Below are 26204 nucleotides of genomic sequence, written 5' to 3'. Positions count from 1 at the left end.
GGGAAAGGGAAGAGATGCTGTGGTCCTTTCCAGCTCTCAGGCTGGAGTAGCCTTGTTAGGACAGCTGCACAGCTGCGGAGGGAGCAGGTAGATTCCTGCCCTCACATAATGAATTGGGTGTTGAGCAGAGAGTTTGCCTGCAAGTAAGTAGTATGAAACCATCGTAGAAAGTAGTGAGCAAACGTTACCACCTGATGACTGATGCTCTGTAGGAAATGGATTGATGTCTTCATTCATGTTTCTTGGAAATCACAAAACTCACATTACATTTCAGAATGGCTGACTGGTTGGCAGGGTCAGCAGAACCTAAGGGTTGAAGGGTATAGAGAGGGAACCAACTTTTTGTCCCAAGTGTAACTCTCTCTGCGGTGGGTTAATGCAACGGCCAGGCCACCGAGGGAAAATTGTATCACTCCTCCCCATATGGCAGGTAGTCTTTGTATAGACTAAAGAGCAGTCAAAAAAAAGTTCCATAAAAAATAATTGGAAGTTTGGATTTTTTTCAACTAATTCCAAGTAGAAACTAGTTTACTAGCTAATCACAACAGTACTTGGCTAATCTGCATGCTGCATTATTCACATACACAAATATGGTGGCCTTCTCCCACTTCTCAGCAAAGACAGGGAAGCAGACCACTGTAGGGGGACCATTACTAAGACATTACGTAAACATAATATAGCACAGTTACTAGCCATTTGTAGATGACACTGTAGTTGTCAAAAGACTTAGACAAAGTATTTTTGTGATGCATCATCCTTGCTTTGATTCATAGCAGCCCATCACACAGAGTCCACAGATACCAATCTAGTACCTTTCATGTGGACTACATTCAGTTTTGGTGCCATTTCTGTGGTCCAAAAGCTACTGAAGTGATGGCATTTATTATCTTTGGTTCCTAACAGGTTATAAAGCCATCCCATTTGCACCAGTCATTATTGGCTTTTTGGTTCTGTTCGCACTGTTTCTAAACTCAGCAGATCAGTTTTGCTTGTCTCAGTAGTGCTTACTGGTACCATATAGATGAAGACACTAATGTAGTAACTGACATTAGTTCTATTGCGCATGAAGGTTCTGATCTCATGCACTGCCAGTCCCTGCTGCTGCCTCAGTTTCTCTGCTTCCACAGGGTATCTGGTCCCAAGTCACTCTCCTAGGCCTCTCCAGAGAGCCCTATGGCTTTCCTAGCCCCTAGTCTCCCTATCTCTGATGAAGCAGGTTCCCTCTTATGATGATAGCCCAGGGCTTCCTAGGTGAGGCCTAGTCACCTGACCCAACTGTTGTCAGTTGTTGGCTGTGTGTGTGTTCTCTCTGTGTGCTGCACTGGCTCTGACCAGATAGCCCATACAGCACACCTTGATCAAACTGCCCAAGAAGACCACAGACTCGGTTCAGTAGCAAAGGTCAACCAGGTTTATTGCCAATAAAGCACAATATTAGTGCCCTATGTGTGCTACAGGTACACTCAGTACATGTATGCCTGTGACAATGGACTCAGCTCAGTGAACAGCAGGACTTTCTGCTTCCCCCTCGGCTGGACAAAGACGCCCCCTCTGCGACCCCCCTTTTATACACTGATACAAGAAGTTACGTACTGCCCCTCTGACATGGCTAGTTACCACCTTTTCCCTTGTACCTGTTGGTTTGATCAAAACATGTCTATCCATCACCCTGTCATCCTGACCTTATCGTTAAGAGAGGTCAGCGTGTCCCGAACCATCTTCAGGGAGTGTGTCTGCACCATAATCCTTTATCAGAGTGTTTTGTTTCCAGCCTTCCTACGTGAATACTTATCACCTAGGAGTGCTTGTGTTTTTATAGCACCAGGCCTGTTTTTGCCAAGTTCATGTATCATATAGTGCAGGGGTTCTCAACCTTTTGCTTCCTGAGGCCCCCCGCAACATGATATTAAAAACTCCATGGCCCATCTGTGCCACAACTGTTTTTCTGCATATAAAAGCCAGGGCTGATGTTATGGGGTAGCAAGCAGGGCAATTGCTCAGGCTTCGGCTTCCGTCCCAGGTGGTGGGGCTTCGGCTTTCTGCCCTGGGTCCCAGCGAGTCTAATACTGGGCCTGCTTGGCGGCCCCCCCGAAACCTGCTCACGACCCCCCAGGGGGCCCCAGACCCCTGGTTGAGAACTGCTGACATAGTGAACCTGCAAGTAGGCATCTACTTTGTAACAGGGCCTGACTTTTGCTCATAGCTTTGCTCTTGCTACCTTTGCTTTATATCAGCAGGACCTGACTTGGCCTTTGGCCTTTTATACCAGGCCTCATGTCTCCGGCTTTCTCTTTCTGCTACACCAACCATCTATCCAAACCAAAACCTATCACCTGAGAAATGGAAAGCTAGCCAGAGTTGAGACTGAGCCCAACTCCCCTGGAAATTTTAGCTCAACCTCTAACAAAGGGTTTTGAAAGCTAGATGGTAGAATTTTGTAGGAAGCAACTCAGTTCATTCATTTTTTAATTAATTTTTCAATCTGAATGGCATTGTTAAAATACTCCAGCTTCTCAGAGAAAAAAACATGTTCTTTAGCAAAGAAAACTAAAATAAATCATAATAAGTAGTATGAATGCAAAATGCACATTCCAGGTCTGAATGTTAAATAAGCAGCTTCTAGGGAAGAGAAACCTGAAAACTCTTTAAAATGCCCTAAGGATATTTGTTAACCTAATAAAACATCTGTTCTTCTCTTCAATCATGTTCAACATTAACATGAGGTCAAATCTTTAGTATTCAAGTTCCTTCTAGTCTATAGAAATACATAATATACATTCAGAAGCTCAGTACTTTGATGATTTAAGAGCTTGGCCACTTTTTTATGATAGTTGGGATTTTAAATAAGGAACGTTTTGAAATGCTACAATTGATATCTGAGAACAGGCAGTGCAACTGGCACAGCCATCTGGGATACTGAAATGCAAATCACTAAGCAAGAACGTAGTGGAAAGCATGGTGTAAGAAGTAACCAGGAAAACACTCCCATGGGAAATATGTGAGGATATGTTGGGTTGTTTGTTTTGTTTTTTAATTGGCCACATTTGTCCAGGCCTTTTGTTCAACTTGACACTTTTGCGTGTGTGTGTGTGTGTGTGTGTGTGTGACCGACCCCTGCCTGCTCAGCATGGCACTGTGTCCCCCTCTAGTTGTGGCTAGGCCAGCTAGAGACTGATAAACCTGCTACAGGCTTGGTTAAGAGAGAACTATCTTTTAGCCCAGGAAATAGAGGCTCATGAATTAAGCTCAAGAGATCCCAGGTTTGATCCCTGCTGCTGATGACCCACACAGGGGTGCTGGTGTTATACAAGTATCATATGACAAATTTTGAATGTTGCATCTGATCAATTCCAAAATGCCAGGGAACAGTCCAGGCACCAATGGCCAGAACCCTATGGATTTTGGGGAAAATCAGAAAACTTAAAGGAAGAAAATCTAGCACACATGGATCGTGCCATCTGTTTAGCACAGCCACCACTTCAAACAGCTCTCATTTGTCTATAGAGCAAAGAACTGGATGATGGCACTGTGGTGTTCCCCTGGTGTTATCTGAACTGGTGATCTGCTAGGTCACTCCAATCCTCGACTCTGGGAGCCAGCCTTACCCTGCTCTGCTGTGAGAACCCCCACTCCCAGGATGTTCACGCACAGCCTCTGGCATATAAGCTGCTCCCAGCTATGTGAGTGAGCACTTTTGGCCAGCCGCTGCTTGGATTGTGCAACCGAATGACACTAGTCAATATCTCTGGTCCCAGACACAACCCTAGGAACCTCCATCTTGCAGCGTCCAGTTATACCTGCTGGACACTGCAAGCTTATATGAGTTTATCAATTTAACAAAGAAACTGATATGTACCAGGCTTGTTATCCCAAGGGGAGTCTCTGACATGCTTCAAACCAAACGCACTGCTTCAGGTAGAATAAACAAATTTATTAACTACAAAACATGGATTTTAAGTGATTATAAGTCAAAGCACAACAAGTCAGATTTGGTCAAATGAAATAAAAGCAAAATGCATTCTTAGCTGATCTTCACACTTTCAAGGCCCTTACAAACTTAGATGCTTCTCACCACAGGCTGGCTGGTTGCCCTTCAGCCATGCCTCCTCTTTGATCAGCACTTCAGTCGCTTGGTTGTGGTGTCTGTAGATGGAGGTGGAAGAGAGAGAGAGAGAGAGAGAGAGAGAGAGGGCATGGAAAATGTCTCTCCCTTTTATCATGTTCTTTCTTCCCTCTTGGCTTTGACCCCCACCCCCCTTCAGAGTCAGATGAGCATTACCTCATCGTAGTCCCAAACTGACCAAGGGAAGGGGGGTGACACACTCGAGAGTCCAACAGATCCTTTGTGGCTGCCTAGGCCAGTGTCCTTTGTTCCTGTGAGGCTGGCCTGGGTTTGTCCCATCCATTCCCTGATGAGGCGTAAACTGCCCCTCTGCTCCTAGAGAGTTTTGCCTGGGCCTCTGCTCCTGGAGAGTTTTTGCCTGGGCTTGTTTTAAGCCATGAGGACACATTTTCAGCCTCATAACCATACACATGAAATTACAACCTATAACATTACTATAACTACAACAATGCTCAGTGCATCATGAGCCTTCTGAAGACACCTGACATGACAAAGTTTGCACTGGATACCACACAATCATTTTATAAAGGATGAACATGGGGGTGCAGGGTGTTCCCCCAAGGCACAGAGTGTCACAGGCAGCCATTAATGCCCTCCAGCATAACAGAACCTCTGCTTATTCTCCCAATAGGGCGTGGTATTCTGGCACCCTGAACGATTTATCTCCTAGACAAATAATGGTGGGAGAAGAAGGGGAAATGGGGGCATGCACACAGCCTCTGGCATGGGGCAGAGAATGGGGGATCCTGGTAGAGTGGGAAGAGAGAATAGGGATGGGGCTGGTGCACATAGTCACCAGCATGCAAGGGAGAATGGGGGACCGTGGTAAGGGAGGAGGAGGAATGGGGGCACACAGAACCCCAAGCAGATGGGAGATTGGGGATGTTGCGGGGAGTCGCTGAACTAGAAGGGGATGGGAGGATGACACAGAAAGAGCTTGTGGAGGGGAATGGAGGGATGAAAAAAGCCTCCAGCATGTGCAACAAGCTCAGCCCACAGAAGTTATGAAGTGTGTGCTCCCATAGAATCATAGGATTGTAGGAAGGGACCTCAAGAGGTTATCTAGTCCAGGCTCCTGCACTCAACGCAGGACTAAGTATTGTCTAGACCATCCCTGACAGATGGTTGTCTAATCTGCTCTTATAAACCTCCAATGATGGAGATTCCATAACCTCCCTAGGCAATTTATTCCAGTGTTTAACCACCCTAAGAGTTAGGAAGTTTTTCCTAATGTCCAACCTAAACCGCTCTTGCTGCAATTGAAGCCCGTTGCTTCTTGTCCTATCCTCAGAGGTTAAGAACAACAATTTTTCTCCCTCCTCCATGTAACAAGCTTTTATGTACTTGAAAATTGTTATGTCCCCTCTCAGTCTTCTCTTCTCCAGACTAAACAAACCCAATTTTTTCAATCTTCCCTAATAGGTCATGTTGTCTAGACCTTTAATCATTTTTGTTGCTCTCCTCTGGACTTTCTCCAATCGGTCCACATCTTTCCTGAAATGTGGTGCCCACAACCGGACACAATACTCCAGATGAGGCCATAACAGCATGGAATAGAGTGGAAGAATTACTTCTCATGTCTTGCTTACAGCACTCCTGCTAATCCATCCGAGAACGATGTTTGATGCAACAGGGTTACACTGTTGACTCATATTTAGCTTGTGATCCACTATCACCCCCACACATGGGCGGCAGGTATTAAAGGCTGGGGCAGGCTAAGCCTCCCCTGACCCAGGCTCTGGCCCCACCCATGTTCCCCTGGGATGCCCCACCCTCCCTGTCCCTCTACCCTGAAGTCATCTGGGGCTCAGCTCCAAGCTGCCAGGAGCTCAGGCCCATTGTCAGCCGGGGCAGCACTCAGGCTCACCTCGGGGGACGGGGCCCATGGGCCAGCAGCCTGGCCCAGTGCTCGGGGGCCAGCAGCTCGGCTGGGTGCTGGGGCTGGGCTGGCACTCTGGGGGGCCAGGCTGGCACTCGGGGGGGGGGCTGGCACCTTAGCCGGGTACTGGTGGGGGCAAGGGGATGCCCGGCATTCCTGGGGTGGGCAGGCCAGGGCTCCTCCGGCTGCAGAGCGGGCCACGGAGCTCGGGGGGACGGGGCCAGAGGGCTAACCTCCCCAAATGGGGGGTTCACCCACCACACATGCCCCCACATCCCTCTCTACAGTACTCCTTCCTAGCCAGTCATTTACCATTATGCCTGCAACTGTTTGTTTCTTCCTATGTGGAGTACTTTGCATTTATCCTTATTGAATTTCATCCTATTTACTTCAGACCATTTATCCAGTTTGTCCAGAGCATTCTGAATTTTAATCCTACCCTCCAAAGCACTTGCAATCCTTCCCAGCTTGATATCAGCCACAAACTTTACAAATGTACTCTCTATGCCATTATCTAAATCATTATTGAATGATTTAGCGCGGAACCCCTCTCAATATGCCCTTCCAGCTTGACTGTGAACCACTGATAACTAGTCTGTGGGAACAGTTTTCCAACCAGTTATACACCCATCTTATAGTAGCTCCATCTAGATTGTATTTCCATAGTTACTTTTGAGAAGGTCATGCAAGATAGTATCGAAAGCCTTACTAAAGTCAAGATATACCACATCTACTGCTTCTCCCCCATCCATTTCCTCTTGGTGTGTATCAAGAAGTCAGGCAGGAGGGAGGGCTAATAAGGTTCCTTTTAAGAGTGTGACACTTTAGCATGGTCACTTGACAGAACATACCTATAGCTAATACAAAAGTTTCAGTTTTGAAATAGTGATGAGGTTTTGTATTCTTACATGATACAATATTTTTATGCCTGACTTTGCAGCTGGCAAGTATCAGACATTGTTTGATCTTTCATCCTAATAGAAATGCAGAAAAATAATTTTTAGGGCTTTCCATAGACCCCTTTTGCCTTTAAGGCTCTATCGTCAGGAGGCACTATGATGGAGGCATGTGGCAACATGCCAGAAATCTGATTGAGTTAGTGAAGAGAAAGAAAACTTGGACAATGCAGTATGAATCCTGAGTCCATATTGATACAGTTTTCCAACCCAGAACACAAGTTCACATGCATGAAGAAAGCCAAAATGTCACTAATTAGCATCACACACAATTGCTGAAAAGGGCAGGTTACATAAAATGTCTGATATTAACACATTAGCTCAGAAAAGGATCAAAGTGTTCATTGAACCTTACGAAGTTTTGTTATGCAAGTGTAAGAATCATGTACATGTCAAACTGCCCTAAAACCATCCATTGTGTGATGCCTCTCACTTGCAGATTATCCTAGAGAAGAAAATGAAATCCTTGATTTATGCTTATGGCTGCTCAGTAGCTCAAAGCTGCAGTTCAGTAGGGAAGAATGAGAATAAAATTACTGTACCTAGGATACAACCAACAAGTGAACATTTGTACAGGTGTTTTCACATTTTAATCCAGTTAAATAAAAAACAATCTAAGCTGTAACAAACATGACTCTTTCTCAGTCTCATCCTTCTCTCTCTTCCCCTCACCCCCCCAGCCCAAGAGCCGTGTGAAACATTCCACTTGAAACTTCAACATTCAAGGGTCTCAAAGTTAGCCTAGTCTGTGTCCAAGTCTGCAAAATCAGGGCCAAATCCTTAGCTGGTGTAAATCAATGTAGCTCCATGTAAATCATTGCAATGGAGGAACCTCAGCTGCTTTCATGGAGCTACATCAATTCATATGGGATATGGATTTGATTCACAGAATCCTATGGGGCAGAATGAGACCCTGTATGAGTTGCATCACAAAAGCCTCTAGGGTAGCCCATCTTGAGAGGGTTGGAGGGGCCTTTAATATCTTTCCCCCCCATATAGCTGCACCTATTAGCCCACTGAAGAACCATTTTGATAGGTTCCAGTGAAATCCTCTTTCCTCCCATTTTAGTGTTTCAGATCAAAGACTTATTTTAGATACAGTAACATGGAAAAACCTTTTGTTCCACTTAGCCTGAGCTACCAAAATGGTGGAGAAAAAGGTGATGGGAGAAACTGCAAAAGCCAGAACAGATAGTCTTGGAATCCCACTCAGCTGCCTGGTTGTAACAGGTGGGATTTGTAAGGCTTCTCTATTTGTGCTCGCCTCCACCAATGGAGTTCCCTGATATCTTTCCTGTGTTTTTTAGCACTACTGTGCCATGAGGGTGAACACTATTGGCTTGTCCCTTTCTATAACCTTTGTGTACAAGCAACACCCTAAATACACAATGTAAAACAAGAGATTTGTTTTTAACATACTCCTCATGGTGCACACATCAAAGGAGCAGAATCCAAACACAGAAGAAGCCTAGAACTCAATATATGCAACTTTTATCCTACTAATTAACCAACCACTTACAGAAGAGGGCACTTCTGTCTTCCATACACTAAAACATCCCCATAGAGGCTTATGCCTTTGGTCATCCAGCTCTTCCAGAGATTTACTCAGTCCTCACACCTTCAAACCAGGTTATCTACAAGGTGCTTTCACCTCTCTGGGACTCTACAGGAAATGAGAGACACACAGCTCATCCTTCCCATTCTTTATTACTAATTTGGTTATATGGTTAGGGCAGAGGTCTAGGACATCCTGTGCAATGACCTGTGGTAGGATGTTATATTGATAAACTACTAGCCTAGGACTTGAGTGACCTGGGTTCAACCCCCTGCTCTTCTGCAGACTTCCTGTGTGACTTTGGGCAGGTTATTTGAAATCAGTAGGAGTTAGGCATCTACATTCCTTTAAAAATCTGACCCTTCCTCTTTCTGCGTCTCAGCTCCCCATCTGCACAGGGGGGATAATAGCACTTCCCTACTACACGAGGTGTGGAGGATAAACATATCAAAGATGGTGAGGTGCTCGGATACTAGGGTGATGGAGGCCATGAAAATGTCTAAGATAAATAATTTCTATTAAAGCTAAATTGTCTTACTCAGCAAAAGGCAAAATCCATCCTTCCCTGACTGTAGTCAGCCACCAGCTCTTAACAGTTTAACACTGGAACCAGCCAGCGACAGTTATGGCAATTTCCTGCAATACCTTTGGGAGATCTTACTGTGTTACTGTATCATTGGGAGACTGTATGCAATTCCATCTGGCGGGGTGATCACAGCTTTTCCAGGAACTAAGAAAAGTGGAGGGTGATTAGACAAATTCACTCAGGATGTAACACCTCCAGAGAAGTACCATCACCTGGAAAGGCTCATATATACTGGTTCGGACTGGATTCTTCAGTGACCAATAGACAAAGAAAGGACTTTTGGATAAACAGTCTGAATTTAAACTGACTCAGGGCCTTCTTTCTGATCCATCAAATGGACAGAACCATCTGACCAACAGGGTGGGGAGGGAGGCGGGCCAATTGTAAGGGAAGAGTTGGAAGAACTGACACCTACCAGAGCCCAGGGTTGGAATTGGGGTGACCTTGCTAAACTTTTTAGCATGTGCTTAGGTTTCTTTATTGTTTTGCATATGTTTTTTCTGTAATCCTTTTACTTTAAGAATACATGGGTTTGCTTAGAAAGAGGTGTGTGGTAACTTGTAACTGCTGGCAATTACAGCTGTGCATAGCCTTCAGCGAGAAAGCAAAGCACAGATCCTGTTCAGGCAGTCTGGCTTGCTGAAGATATCACAGTTTAGGCAGGGAACCATGCAGCCTGGAAAGATCCTCGTCAGCAGGGACAGAGATGTGGTTCTCTGCCTGAAAGAGATGATGGCTGTGGAGTCTGGAGCCTAGAGTGGGTGCCCTCAAGGGAAGAGGAATATCGGTGAAGTTGCCATGAACCGTGACACAGCCTACCTCCCCCGTTTAGAAATACCACACCACAAAAAGACAGAGAATGGCATATTGGGGAGTTACCATGACAACTATTACTGCCATCTCTATAGTGCCTTAGGATTTCAGATGCCAGTTTTGTCACAAATGCAGACTTTGGGTTGTTCCTACTTGCACAAAGCCTTTAACTCTGCCAAATTCAAAATCCCACCTAGGCTGCTCTTTGTAACGTAGAACTGTATGGCATTGTATCCTGAAGCCTAACCCTAGAGAAGAGAAATGGTCTTGTAGCTGAATCACTGGGCTAGGGCTCAAGAGATAGGTGTTCTGTTCTTGGGTCTGCCACACAGATTTACTCTGTAACCTTGGGCAAGTCATTTAATCTGCAGATGCCTCAAATCCCCCTCTCTCTCACTGATGAGTTGTAAGGATAAATGCAGTGATGTTTATGAGGCAATCAGATCTTACTGGAGTGAGTGCCATGGAAAAAAGTCTATACATTGTTTAAAAAGAAAAAGATACTGAACATATACATTTCTGTAAGTGTGGAGAAGCCAGGTTGACTTTAATGCCTTTGAGTGAACTCTCTAAGCCAAATACATATTAAAACTATACTCCTCAAGTTTTGTAATCTCAATTTGCTAGAAGAGGGGATTTAACTGCATTTTAGTAATTTAGATATTGGAAAAGAGAAGATCAGAGCTAATGTAATGATATTACAATACCATAGAGCTGAATAAAATTAAGCAGTGCACATGCTGAATACTACTGACTACTGAAATAAGTAAAACAAATTGTCAATGTTATATTAGGCAAACAATAAGGAAACTAGTCTTCATTTTGCAGTAATTAAGGTCATGCCTGTTCTGTTCAGGTAACTCAGTGTAAGCTCTGCACCTTACTGTTTGGTGCATATCAGGTGGCACTTAAGTCTATAACAAATCTTATCTTTTATGTAAATGTATAGCCAACTGCTGCCTCTGTTACTTTAATTACTCGAAGAAAGCCATATAAAAATTATACACCAATGCAACACCATGGAGCAAAACTTACTGTTGTATGGAATGGTGACTGATCATTGCCATTAATGGTTAGCGTCTGCAGGAGAGTTAGTCTGATGTTTGCACATATTACTCCTGCAAGTTGGCTTTATGTTTATTACTCCTGGGGGTATTCTGCACCAAAAAATTAAAAATTCTGCACACAATATTTTAAAATTCTGGAAAATTCTGCACATTTTATTTGTCAAAAGAACACTACATAATTGCCCAGTTTCAATTATTTTGGTAATTTATTTCAAAATACCTGTCAGCAAGTATGTCTGTAACAATACAGACACACACAAAAATTCCCCCAGGAGTAGAGAGTTAAAGGAATCACTATGACAACCCAGGTCCTGTTTCTCTGCCCACTTCCCCCCCACCCCCGCCAGAGCCCAGCCGGGGAGCCAGACACCCACAACCCCTTCCCCCCAGAGCCCACCTGTGGGCCCCCCCAGCCAATACACCTGAACCCCCTCCTTCCCAGAATCCAATCATGGGGCCCCTCCAGCCCAGATACCCACACCCCATCCCTCCCCAGAGCCCAGCCATGGGGGCCTCCCGGCCCAGACATTCCCCCTCCCCCCCGCAAGCCCAGGGATCCAGAGAGAGATACAGCCTGATGCTCAGTCCCTGGCTTGTACAGAGTTTCCTGCACGTCACCCTCTCCTTCCCTTAGGGCATGCTGAGAACTGCAGCTGCCAGGAACCGTCTAGCTCCCTCTCCATCCCCCCAGCAGTGTCTTCTATGTGCAACCTGGGCTCTGCCAAGTCCAGTGGCCCCTAGTGGCACATAGCAGCACTGAAGCCCATTTCTGTGGAGAAAAGGAAATTCTATGAGCACAACATTAATTTCTGCAAAATTCTGCATTGTGCAGTGGTGCTGAATTCCCCCAGGGGTAGTTTAGATCTCTTCTAAGCCCTGCTCCTGGTCCCACTGAAGTCAAGGACAAAACATCTAAGGACAGATCCTTGATTTCATTGGAGCTATGACACATTAGGTCAGGCTTGACAAAGCCCTGGCTGGGATGATTTAGTTGGGGATTAGGTCCTGCTTGGAGCAGGGGGTTGGACTCGATGACCTCCTGAGGTCCCTCCCAACCCTGATATTCTATGATTCTATTACACCAGCTGAGGATTTTCTCTCAGTGGTGAATTTATATTTCAGTGGACATGTCTCTTGTGATTTGTGTGTGTATGTACACAGATACAGATTGTCAATTTTTTTTACACGTCTATATTCATTTTTGAAGAAAAATGCAGAAAATAAGCAAGATGTTTAATACAATAATTGTTATTAGCATCAGGACAGAGGAACATAAACATGCAAGTCTACTGCTATATGTTTTTAGCTTCTGGTTCCCCCCCCACACACACACACACACCTCCTTTTGACACAGGAAGGCGGGCATATATGACACAAAGATTAATATCTATTCATTACAAATATAATCTAAAAATGTTGGGTTTTAATAATGACATCATATATGAGCCATGTCACTTGAATTAGTTCCTCATGTGACACCAAACTGAGTGTATTTCCATATATTGTCACCATTAAAAATATTTTGTTTCCTAGTGATCATTTTACTGCAAAGATTAAATTTGTCAGTGCTGAGAATCACTGGGCTATAAAATTATAAACGACTCCTAGCACAGAAATATTTTTCAATGTCTTCAGTCTAGTGGTCCATAAACCAACCATTTAACTTCTTGGATTTAGGCAGAAATACCCCCCACAGGCAGATTATTTCATAATTGTCTGTGAGAGTTTTACAGCTTTTCCCGAAGCCATCTGGTACTGGCAACATAAAGACACAGGGATGGTGGACTAACTGGATCTTTGTCTTGACCCAGCAACTCCTGATTTCCTATTTGCCAGAAAGGACGGGAGGGACAATACAGAGGATGAAGTTTTGTGGCAGATGAAATCTGAATGACCTTCAACAAACAACTTTCTGATTATTCTGATTATTATCTGTGCTTTAAAGTGGATTAAAAACCAGTCTTACAGATAAAAAGCTAGCAGACTGCTTTTATTAAAACACCAAGACATTCTGCCTAACATGTAATTTACACTAACCAATTGCTTTTGTAGGCACCAAATTAGCTATTCATCTGCATTAAATTTTCAGTGTGATATTGTTGGCTTTGTTTCCACCATTAATGGTAAATCATAAGGGGGAGATTTTCAAAGGCATAAAGGACTCAACTCCCATTGAAAGTCATTTCTATTTGTGCCTTTTATAATCTCCTTAACTTTTAGGCACTCCCACCTTGTACCTCAATAGTCAAGGATATACAAGTCTCTGTAGAAATTCATGGAAGGCTAAAAGGTGAGATACAAAGTCTCAGCGACAAAGAGCTTTCCTTTTACTATTTTAAGAAAAAGGTTAAGATTCGTCAACTCTCATTAACTCTGTGGACCAATCCAGGATGGCCCCAAAATGGGCAGCAGTCTATTCCTGCCGCACACAAAAGCACAATTCAGCCAAACCTGAGGATTAGGGCCACTGTATATAATAAGGTATGCATTTCATCATCAGTCTTTACCATGGCAAATCACAAAGGGTCATGGGCTCCTTGCAGATCAAGTGCCACCCAGATCAATTTCTGGCTAGGTGGTTTGGCTATATATTCAGTTTATGTCTACAACTGGCAATTTTATCATGCCACTGTTGCTTTTGTCATGCTCACATGATCAATGGCTGTGTAACAGCATTCCTTGGTACACACACTTCAGAATTTATTGGTCTTCCATTCTAATAATATGGTTTCCTCTCTCCACAGGAATTGAGCCAGACTCATTGTTGGCTCTTCTTCATTAAGGGCTACTTAAAGTAGTACTTTGAAAGTTCAAGTTCAAGGACCTAATTCTCCATGGTTTTATCCCTTATGTGGACATTAATACCTGTGCCAAGTGAATGTAAAACACCATTATTCTGACTGGGTAGCATTTCGTATTCACTTGGCACAGGTGTAAATGCCCACACAAGGTTCAGGGCAATAGAGAACAAGCCCCAAAAGCTCCACTGTCTTTGAGTTATCACTGCACAAAGAAGATCTCAGATTGCTTCTTAAGGTGAAAATACTATACGTACTTTTCCCTACTCTGATAACTCAAAAATGGCTAAAGGGATTTTCAGTTTTCAAAAATCCAATTTTTGCAAAACACAGAAAGTTTAGACCAAAAGAAGAAAGTTACAGAGGAGGGAAAACAGAAAATTATAATCATCTCGCAGCCTTAACGATTGCAATCCTAGTACATTTTCCTGTGCACCCATTTGGATGGCAGACTGGAACATGCCAGTATTGTAAAGATTAAGAAAAAAAGAGTAATCATACATGACTTGCTTTTTCTGGCTTTCTGACTTCAAATTTCAACCTTAACAATATTTAAATTGGGGTTTTTTTAATTCAATTGCTTCTTGGCCTTTGAATTATGACTCACTAAATCAAAGCCTTTCTCCCACCATTGCTAAATTTACATTTGATAAGGAAGAAAGGCAACTTTTTTTATTGTAATTGTGTGAACCTAAGCACTAGAACAATGAGTTCATTATCCCCATTAGAATCTTTATATCTTAGTATTTTAGTAAGCTCTCACGTGCTTTGTAAACCCATTTTTGTTTCAGTGTTGCCCTTTCCTTCCTCAGTACATTGGGTTGTAATACTTTTAGAAAATGTCACTGAAGCCCCAATTCCCCTAAACACGCCAGTATGTATTTAACTTTATGCACATGCTTAAAATATCCCTACTCAGGAAAGCACTTTCAGCATGGGCTTAAGCGTTTGGTGGCATTGATGCCAAACATATTGTATTGTGTTTCTTGTGTCTCTCTTCACTAACTTAATTCAAGATAATATTAAAGTAAAATTATTTTACATCCTATCATAACGTCACAGTAGATTATGAGGTATGACTCAAAAATGCTTTGCTTATTATCTGTGCTACTGCCTGAATAGCTGTAGCCAGAGGAGAGGAGAGAATACACTGCACAAACGTCAATAACCTTGGGATCCATTTATAAATATAACATTGAACGTGTGGGAAGAATTTAAATATCTGGGATATATCATGGGCCAAATCTTGGTCCAGTGAGTGCAACAGCACTTGAGAGTACGGGGGTGCAATGTGACCCATAAAAGAGCACAGGAGGAGGGAAAGAAGGCTCTTCAGAGTGGCTATGTCCCCTCCCCATGCAGGGGGCAGGAGGAGATAATGGGGTGTGTGAAAAAGAGATCAGACATTCAGCTCTGTCTCCACAATGCACCTGGTAACATCGTTGTTCTGGTATCTCACAGAATGTATACTGCCACAGAAATAGACCTAGTGCAGGTTACTGCTCCCTGTAGCAATGGGGACACCAGGTCCAGCAAAACTGCCTGATCTATGAGCAGCACAACAGTCACTGCCCCCAACATGGGGCAGGTAGCAATGTGTCACGATCTAGCCCTAAGATTTGGTGGGCCAATCAATGATGTTATCCTGGAGTTGAGTGTGCTGCATTTTTTCACTACAGTGGCATACAGATCAGCCTTTCAGATCCCCTCATGGGCACCTTTGCCTGCATTAAACCAAGATGGAAGGCCTCTTTCATGGCCCCTCATTAGAATCATGGCTTCACCAGTTTCTCAGATATTAATTTCAGTCTGTTGGAATTTTAAAAGTTAACCCATTTACTCGGGGACATCCAAGCCCTTCCTTGTCCCCAGTCTTCAAAGTTCCAAAATACACCATTCTGAAAGCATGCCTTTTTGCCATAATAGTAGCTCTATGCACTACTGATTCATTAGGCCAGGTTGTGATACATTTTCTTGGACAAACTCTATGTACATATTTTCAGGCTGTCACTAATTCTGAGCCCTCAAATTTTATTGTAAATGACAAGGATCCCATGCTTCCATCCAGTGGGAGTCTCTGAAATAGTTCTTGGTTACAGTGAATAATTTCTGGCGCTCATTACAAATGCAAATACTCCCGCTAGTGCCTTCTACACTTGCCCAGTAATTGTTCTAATAATGGCATCCTTGGGAAAAGTTGTCAGAAGATGACAAGAATATCTGTCAGGATTACAAAATAAGAAATGCCATCAGACTCTAACCGGGATTCTATGTTCATGATTGACAAGAGGACACAGTGTGATAACTGCATCACTCACAGCTGACTGAAATGGGCCAGTGGGTAATAATTCTTGAAGATTTATTTTAAAGATACTGGGCCACATTTTCAGCTCCACTCTGCTGTGCAAAAGGAACAGAAATTGCACGCAAATCCCCAGTGAGTGCCGAACTGGCATAGCCAGCGTCTGAGCTACTCCCCTAGTTCCTGCAGACATGGCCTAGAAGTAGTGCTGGGGATATGTGATGGCAGGCACATGGACAAAGTACACTGCTGCCCAGCTACCCCCACGTAGTGGAGAGTCACTTGGGGACCTTGCCAGTTGGAGCTATTTAACTTATGCCTAGGCTACTTTAAACTATGTGAGGGATAGAGCAGAGTTGGGCAGAGAATCAAGGAGCCGTAACCAACTTCCTGCCACTTCCACTCTGTTGCACTGAGCGGATCTTGGACACAGCAGAGAATCTGTCCCCCTTTTAATGCTCATGAAAGGTACCAGATTAACATTCCTGATGATCCAATTCCTGTGTGTGATCACAAGAGAGACTTGGCAAACTTCTCCTCACTGTCTTTCTAATGTGCCCCAAACTTCCTCCATACTAGGACTGAGAGGATACTTCAGGCCTCTAAAACTGGGCAGGTAGCAATACGTCATGCTCCAGCCCTCTGCTCCTGTGGTCCAATCAATCTGCATTACCCTGGAGTTTAGTGTACTACACTTATTCAATACAGTGGCATACAAATAACACAAGACAATAGTGATTCTGCCAAGACCACAAAAAATGTGCAAATTAGTGGCAGTTGTGAGGGTTACCGAATGTAAACTATAAAACTTCATTAGGTCAGCAAAACTTTAAGAATGGTCAATATTTATCCCTTACTTGGTTTTCCATCAAAATCAGAGAGTCCATCTGAGTCCCATGCTGCTGCTGACATTCTGATTCCATATGCAAGAGGATTTACAACTGTCCAATAAAGTTAAAGGGAGAAAATATTGAACTCCATCATCTTTTTTCTTCCCAAATACAATATGGAAATAAGACAGGCTTTATGAAAGCAGCAGCATGGAACACAAACAGTCTCTCCAATTTGTTGAATTGCAGTTTATGGGCAAATACTAACTTTTCTTTAAAATGTGATGGAACTGTTGAAAAGTTGTATGCACATATTTAACATTCAACAACAAATAGACTGGAAAAAAGTATCATAAAAGAGGTGATGCCACCTTTTTAAATCTGGTCATTTTGCTTAAACTTCAGTTCAAGCATGAATTTTGCAGCAATATTCTCATCAACTTCCCAGAACCAGAGATTTATATTTTATATTGTTTGTCAATAGGGATTATAAGCATTCAGATTATATATAGCATTGATTTTAGCTCTAAAACTAAGTGTGGAGGAAAAGGCAAGATGGTAATCAGAATGATCTGATTTTAAGGTCCAATATTTCATGAACCACCAAGGCTACTAAAAATCTGCTATACACAATAATGTGGACATACAAGATTTCAAAGCTCATAATGTTTTGCACAGCTCTGATGCTGATACAGCTTCTCTGAACAGGGTTCAAATAAAGCTGGTTGGGAATTTTCTGTTAGAATGATTTTCCAAAGGAAAACTCAATTTCTGCAAAACTGAAATTTTAAGAGAAATTTCAATTTTGAAGAAAATTTTCAATTTTCCTCTGAGAAAAATCTAAACAAAAAGTATTTTGCTTTGAGGCAGTTTTACCCAAATTGGAATATTTCATTTTGTTGTCCTAACCCAAATGTTTTGAATCAGTTCAACAAAACATTAAACTACATTTTTCTATCAGCACATTGCATTGTGGGAGTTGTAGTTCTGGGTCCTATTCTTTCCACTGGGCCATACTCCCAAGAAGACTATATCTCCCATAATACAACATGGCTTTCCCTCCAACCAAGCTGCATGCATCATGAGAGTCACATGACTCTAGGTTTCCGAGTAGCAGCCGTGTTAGTCTGTATCAGCAAAAAGAACAAGGAGTACTTGTGGCACCTTAGAGACAAATTTATTTGGGCATAAGCTTTTGTGGGCTAAAACCCACTTCATCAGATCCATGTAGTGCAAAATACAGTAGGAAGATAGATATCTATCTATACACACACACACACACACACCCACACACACACACACACCCCATGAAAAGATGGGGGTTGCCATACCAACTCTAACGAGACAAATCAATTAAGGTGGGCTATTATCAGCAGGAGAAAAAAAACTTTTGTAGTGATAATCAGGATGGCCCATTTCAAACAGCTGACAAGAAGGTGTGAGTAACAGTAGGGGGGGAAATTAGCATGGGGAAATTGTTTTTGTGTAATGACCCATCCACTCCCAATCTTTATTCAAACCTAATTTGACTGTGTCCAGTTTGCAAATTAATTCCAGTTCTGCAGTTTCTTGTTGGAGTCTGTTTTTGAAGTTTTCTGTTGAAGAATTGCCACTTTTAGGTCTGTAATTGAGTGTCCAGGGAGGTTGAAGTGTTCTCTGACTGGTTTTTGAATGTTATAATTCTTGATGTCTGACTTGTGTCCATTTATTCTTTTGTGTAGAGACTGTCCAGTTTGGCCAATGTACATGGCAAAGGGGCATTGCTGGCACATATCACACTGATGAAGTACTGATTTAGTATAGTCAGCTGCATAGTCATTGCATTCTTGTGAATCACCCTCTGATGCAAGGGAGCAGTTTATAGTGTATATTTATAGGTTTGTTCAGTTGTCTGAGCATTGTACATTATATTGTCTCAATTCATTATTCAGAACAATTTCATTCTCTGTTGTAACCACATCACACAAAGTGATAACTAATTATTCTAAGGATACCTCTGCATAACAATAAGGGATACCAGCCTCAGAGTTCCTGCCACCACCACAATGAGCATAGAACCATGAATGTTAGGCAGAAACAGATGACTCCAACTACCAGAATTAAACAATAATCCCCTACAGCAGAATGACTATAGAACACAAAAGAGATTTTAATAACTAAGCAATAAATTTCTAAATCTTTATTATGAGACCACAGTCATTGGTAGCGAAATGTCTAAATGACGCTGGCTCGTGAAAATCTTCGAAATGCTATTCAGAGCGTTCAATAAAGTCTGTTTATGTAACCTTCTTTACATCATTATGTCTACCTTGTGCATAACTGCTTCCTATAATGAGCAAATGTAAATTACATTTCCCTGTGCCAGCAGAACTGAACCCCACAGAGATCCTGAATGCAACGGCCCTGTGCTGGTTATCTGCTGGGGTGGAGGTAGCTTTCATCCCAACAAGGCTCTGTATGAGCTTAGGTGGTGTATATTCTAGAGTAGCACTGAATCAGGGCATTAGCCAGGCCCTCTTTGTGGGAAGCCCTTATCCATGGTTGATGTTGCGATGATCCCTTATAAAAGGGGGAGCCAAGAACAGGTTGCAGTTACTTTGCACTGCCACATCTTGGATTCCTGGAGATTCTACCATCAGGGATGTCTGCTAGCACTTATCGTCACTGAATCTGGCTCAAATGTAGAATGGCCTTTTTTTGGATATTAGGTATGTTCAACTATGTGGTGTGGGTGGGGAAGATTATTAAAAAGAATACCTAAAATAGTCCTTAAAAATAACTTCATAATATTAGGCACAGAGGGTTTTAACAGAGAAAGTCAGGCAGGTGAAAAAATACTGTGTTTAATAGGCAGCAGAGATTCTGAAAATAATTGTGCTGATGTGACATGTATGCTCTTCACTATACACTGTGCCTAGTATGCTCACCACGAATCAGAATGCCAGTTGTCTGGAAAATATTGTAAATAACACATGTTCAGCATTACCAGACTGTAGTCTATACCAGTGGTTCTCAAACTAGGGTCGCTGCTTCTTCAGGGAAAGCCCCCAGCGGGCCGGGCCAGTTTGTGTACCTGCCGCGTCCGCAGGTTCGGCCAATCGCGGCTCCCACTGGCTGCAGTTCGCCGCTCCAGGCCAATGGGGGCTGTAGGAAACGGCGCGGGCCAAGGGATGGGCTGGCTGCCCTTCCTGCAGCCCCCATTGGCCTGAGGTGTGAACTGCGGCCAGGGGGAGCCGTGATCAGCCGAACCTGCGGACGTGGCAGGTAAACAAACCGGCCCAGCCCACCAGGGGCTTTCCCTGAATAAGCGGCAGCCCTAGTTTGAGAACCATTGGTCTATACTATGGCATTCCTTGGCATGTATACCAATGGGAACATTGTAAAGTTGTGCACTGCAAATCTGAGTTATGTTGCAGACACAACCCTGTGCTAAGCATTTTCCACCTCTACCCCCCAATCTCCTCTAAGTCCCCAATTACTTACATCGGATTCTGCAGCTAGCTAGGCCTTTTTGTGAAGAACGAAATTTGCTAGGTTTACTCGTGCCTATGCTGATTGAAGACACATATTATTAATGTTGATAGTATTGAACAATCACAGACATACAAAATTACAGGGTCTCTGCCCTGGAAAGCCTACTATTTAACTCAATCTGGACACAAAGGACAATGGGACCTCAATGGGTAGTAGGTACAATAGACAAGGAAGGATGGTACAGTGATTTGGGCACTAGTATGATCCCTAGGTTTGATTCCCTGTCTGCCAGAGACTTCCTGCATGACCTTGGGCAAATCACTTAGCCTGGTTCTGTCTCAGTTCCCCATCTGTAAAATGGGAATCATAGTACTTCCCAAACTCACAGGGTTTTTGTGAGGTTAAACATACTCAACGACTGTGAGGTACTCAGATACTATGGTGATGGGCAGCCTATAAGTATCTTAGATAGAAGGAAACATCAATCAGTATGAAATAAGTGAATTTTAAGGAGGAACTTGAAAGAGGAGAGGAAGCCTGGCTGGCAGACAGGATGTGAGAGGTTTTAAACATAAGTGTCAAGTCTTGATTTACTTTCTTCTCCACAGGAAGAAATTAGGAGAGAGGATGTGAAGCAGCACAGGTTGCAGTGAAAGAAAAGATAGGGATCATACACAAGCTCTCTCATTGTACCACCACAACATTCTCCATGGTGTGTTCTGTATGGTTTCAGCTATGGCTTAGTTTATATCTTTCTGTCTATTGGCACTTAGTTTAAAGATTAGGGGTGGCTCTTTTCTGATAAGTATCCTTCCAAAATTCTCTCCAGAAAGTGGCATGAGTAACACCAAGAGAGCAATGACTTCAACATGTTGTACCATATGGAAGTACCTGGGCCTGCCTAACGATGGGGTAAAGTGGCCACTGTAAGAACCAAAGACTGAGTCAGCTTCCTAATAGAGCTGGTCAGGCTTCTAGGTTGATCAGCCGATATCTCTGCCCGGCCCTCAAAGGTACTGGACCCCTCTTGTTTTTTGAAAGAAAATGTGACTCAGTATCAGTTTTATAAAATGTATAAAACCTTTACACTAAAACCAAAGCAAGAACACATATCACCAAAGCTAAACTACTATTCATTGTATTAACTAACTACAGTAAGAATAAAGTACATCAAATCAACATCAGATCAGTCTCAGTATTGGAATAGAGTTAAGTCATCAAATTAGTGCTGAAAATGATCAATCCTTATACATTCCAAGGAGTCTAAGAAGGTAGCTGTCAGATGGTTACAAGTCCCTAAAAAGATTTCACCACAGTCAGTCAAAATATATATTATATTTAAATATAAATATAATTTGAATGGTTAAGTAGCTTAACACTGAAAACAAATTATTATCTAATGTCTCAACCTCAGAGCCCATTATAAAGTTTCCTTCTTAGATTTCAGTTCCTCTGTGGTGGCTAACCTCTCTTCCCCAACACAGATATTCTAACACAGACTTTAACAAGCATGCTAAACAGAAAGTTAACAACCCTTATTTACCAGAAATTAGATATGACAATTTCAAGTCTCTCAGGACTTTAAATACAGAACACACACTAATGAATAATTTTATTAGACAATAAACAATTATTAGAAAATAGACAATATTTAAACCTGGCTAAGCCTAGGGAACTTTTCTGTCAGGCACCTTTATGGGTGGACTTTATGGGTGCTCACACACACAGCCACACTTTCACTTACACACTCCAAAACTAAAAAGGCTGGGACAGCTCCCAGCTAATAAGCAAACACAGAAAAAGGAAAAACAATATACTTAATACAACTGGGGGGGGGGGTGCAAATCTCCTGCTCCCACGGTCTTCTGGACTCTTGCAGAGTAGGAGCTGGAAGCATAAGCAAGGCAGCAGATGGTGATGTTCAGCTGGCATGGTGCTTCTTGCTAATAGGCCTCCTTTGGGTGCAAGGAGAGAATGGTCAAAGGCTGGAGAGGGCTGGTTGTTGATGTTGTTACTTCCTCTCCCCAAGATGGCTGGGTCTCAAAGATTTTGGAAGGTCAGTCATCTCTCAGGTTGTTTGTTGACCTGCAAGACGAGGCTTCTCAGCATTACTTTGCTTATTTTGCCTTGCCACGCCTTCCCCCAAGGTCTTCAAACAAACCAGGTGTGAGGCCTACCTTGCAGCTATGCAGCTTGGTCCAATTAGGTTTGAATTAAGTCACCCTTAGTAAGTGCCATTTAGCAAATGTGTGCTTAAATAAGTAATTTTTAAAATAGTCAGTGTTCTGCATTTTGCAGAGACTGAGAGTCTGTGACCCTCCCTGCAAAATATCAACAGTTCAGATACATTACACAAGCTGGTCTGGTCCTATCTGGGTGAAAGGTGTTAAGGTAACATTGTGTCACCAGTTTACGGACAGTTCAATATAAAAATCCTACAAAAATAGGTAATTGGAAAAAACCTAGCAACAGTAAGTCACTCAACATTCATCCATCAATAAAATTAAAAATAGAGCTCAAACTTATGGTCAGTTTCACCATCTCCAGATTCTTATTCTTCTTGGAAACAAGGCAATTACAGTAGACTTGCTATTTTGGAATTGGGCTATAAACAGCTTAACTTATGAAATCTACATCTTGACAGAGAACAGTTAGTTTAATCTTATCAAGATGAAACCCATTTGAAATAAAAAATTTAAAATTTTATGTAAGGTGCGTGTTTCCATACAAACTATTCTCACCATTAAACCTTACTGCTAGTGTCCTGCACTCAATTTACACAATTCAATTGTGCAAAGTCGATGCACAATGGCTGGCTCTGTGAAATGGGTGAGGCTGAGCCAAAGGGGGAGTCATAAGCAAAAAATATACACTGCACTTATTCTTCAGCTGGACAAAACTGGTGGCAGTGGGTTGGTGTGAACGAGAGCAGTCAGAAGGTGGTTATAATTTCAAGAGAAAAGTGGTGTAGAGAAACCCCACTCACTAATACCTAAAAAGGCTATGCTAAGGGTGTGTGCCTCTGCTGACGTCCCCTGGTGAGTTAGGTCCCACTTTATGCTCTTCTCCCAGTATTGTGTGACACATACACCCTGGAAATTGCCTTCTGTTTGCTCTTATAAAATATGGAGGTGTCATAAATATAAAGGGAAGGGTAAACACCTTTAAATCCCTCCTGGCCAGAGGAAAAACCCTTTCACCTGTAAAGGGTTAAGAAGCTAAGGTAACGTCACTGGCACGTGACCAAAAGGACCAATGAGGAGACAAGATACTTTCAGAGCTGGAGGTGGGGAGAAACAAAGGGTTCTCTCTGTCTGTGTGTTGTTTTTGCCAGGACCAGAGCAGGAATGCAGGTCAGAACTCCTGTAAAGAGTTAATAAGCAATCTAGGTAGATATGTGTTAGATTCTGTTTTGTTTAAATAGCTGATAAAATAAGTTGTGCTGAATGGAATGTATATTCCTGTTTTTGTGTCTTTTTGTAACTGAAGGTTTTGCCTAGAGGGATTCTCTATGTTTTGAATCTGATTACCCTGTAAGGTATTTACCATCCTGATTTTACAGAGGTGATTCTTTTACTTTAATTAATTAAAATTCTTCTTTTAAGAAGCTGATTGCTTTTTCCTTGTTCTTAAAATCCAAGGGATTGGGTCTGTGTTCACCTATGCAAATTGGTGAGGATTTTTATCAAGCCTTCCCCAGGAAAGGGGGTGTAAGGTTTGGGGGGGGAAAGACGTTTCCAAGTGGGCTCTTTCCCTGTTATTTTTGTTAGACGCTTGGTGGTGGCAGCAATAAGGTCCAGGGACAAAAGGTAAAATAGTTTGTGCCTTGGGGAAGTTTTAACCTAAGCTTGTAAAAATAAGCTTAGGGGGTTTTTCATGCAGGTCCCCACATCTGTACCCTAGAGTTCAGAGTGGGGAAGGAACCTTGACCAGAGGATTGCCCTCATACAACATGGAGCTAGTATGTGAAAGCCACTGATGACTGGCATGGGCAGAAGGTGTGGGAGTGAGGAAAAGCAGCTAACCATCTGCTAACTAAAGTTGGATCCACTCAGAATACAGACAGTGCTCATCAGGGCTGGGGAAGGGTGATTTTGCAGGGTAACCTGAAAGGACCACACTGATGACGAGATAAGGGACTTTTCTGGCTGTAGTGTGGGAGTGAGACGAATGTACCATCTCCTCAAGAGTAGGAAAAGGGAAACAGAATGGGAGTTAAGAACTTACCACATGGAAGAGAGGGTGCTGCTGCAGCCAGTTACAAAATGGCTGCTTTAGCAATGACACACCTCTGCCACATTCAAACAGCAGGCCCAGAGAAAGTTCCTGCGAGAGAGCAGGCCTCTGCTGAAGAAAGTCAGCAAGAACCAGGCAATCAGCATGAAAGGTGGGTTTCTGGAACTGGTACATCTCCTCCCATAACTTATAGTGTGGCTCAATCAGAAGTTATGGGCTTGATGCAGAAATAACTCCATGAGGTTCTTTGCCCTGTGATATGTAGGAGTAGGGTTGCCACTTCTGATGTACAAAAACACAGGACATTTGGGATTATCTAGAGCCCATAAAACTAGACAGCTGTTAGCATGTACTGAGCACCCTTACAGATTTCCCAGAACTACCACCACAAAAAGGGTGACCCTGGAAAAACCTGAAAAGGTGGCAATGCTGTTTGAGGTCAGAACAGATCATCATCATGTCCCTTCTGCCCTTAAAATCTATTATATTCAATATCACAACCAAGAGTGTCACCTAAGCACAGAAAAACCTGTGAAGTGCAAAGCAAGGATGCATGTAAATAAGGGAATTTTAAGTTTTTTAAATAATGTTCTTTTCAATTATTAAAATGCCTGCAGGGCAGAAAATCTGGACTTTCAGGTATTAAAAATAATGTAGCATTTCAGCCCTACTTAAAAGAATCCCTCCATTTGATGGGATGAAAATGAGTCTTACTCCATGATGAGCTTCAGGAAACACAACTGATTTATCTGCCTCTGTACTCTTCCTTTAACTTTTGTTAATTCCTATGTCTGTAAAGCATACATTGTTCAGAAATGCGGTTTTCAGTGACAGACTTCTGATCTTCATTTTTATTCTTGGAGGGGTTTTTTGTTGTTGCATTTTTTAATCTTTATTTTAAGAAATTACCAAGTAGAGGTGCAGTAACAACAGAGGACTGTAGACCAATTAAATTTCATTCAACGTACTGGAAGAGTAACCAACATAAGAAAAAAAAAAAAGAGACATTAATACAATAGATAAGAAGATTGTGTACCACTAAGTTGATTCAATAATGTTCTAATATTTATTATTTCTATTTGGTGTGTTAGTAAAGGTAGTAGGCTGACAGTGGAACTAGGCTGCAGAGAGAGAGAGAGAGAGAGAGAGAGAAGGAAGAAAGAAAGAATGACAAAGATAGAAGGTATCAAAAAAGGAAAACGTTCCTTCTGCTCTACAGTACAGTATGTTTCAGGTTTTATTTTTTGCCATGAGATAGAAGTATCTGGATGCTGAACTGCGAGATCTTAAATTACTTTGGATTTGTTAGTTTTTGCAAGCTAATTTAATTCCTGGTATTTCACTGGATTGACACCCCCAAGACCTAGAAAATCACTTCTAATAGCTTTATCCCTCTCTGTAATTTTCATTCATTTTGTAAAGGTTTCAGTTGCGTACCCAACAGCTTGTAATTGTGGCAATGAGACACAAGCTTCCTTTGATGAAAAAACATTGAAAAATATACTAATTTAGGGAAAAAACTACAAACTGTGAACAAGTGTCAGTTAAGGTCAGCAATCCTGCATGATGTGTGTAATGTGGAGAA

The 26204-nt window shown here is 42.5% G+C and overlaps 1 protein-coding gene across 1 annotated transcript in view; it reads left to right on the top strand.

Moving 5' to 3' along the window:
* NECAB1 (N-terminal EF-hand calcium binding protein 1) overlaps positions 1-26204 on the top strand; it is a 116642-nt gene that overhangs the window by 28573 nt on the left and 61865 nt on the right. The gene's annotated exons all lie outside the window — the stretch shown is intronic.

The sequence above is a fragment of the Natator depressus genome, chromosome 2 (assembly GCF_965152275.1).
Source record: "Natator depressus isolate rNatDep1 chromosome 2, rNatDep2.hap1, whole genome shotgun sequence".
NCBI classification, from domain to species: domain Eukaryota; kingdom Metazoa; phylum Chordata; order Testudines; family Cheloniidae; genus Natator; species Natator depressus.
This window is presented reverse-complemented; position numbering and strand designations above follow the sequence as displayed.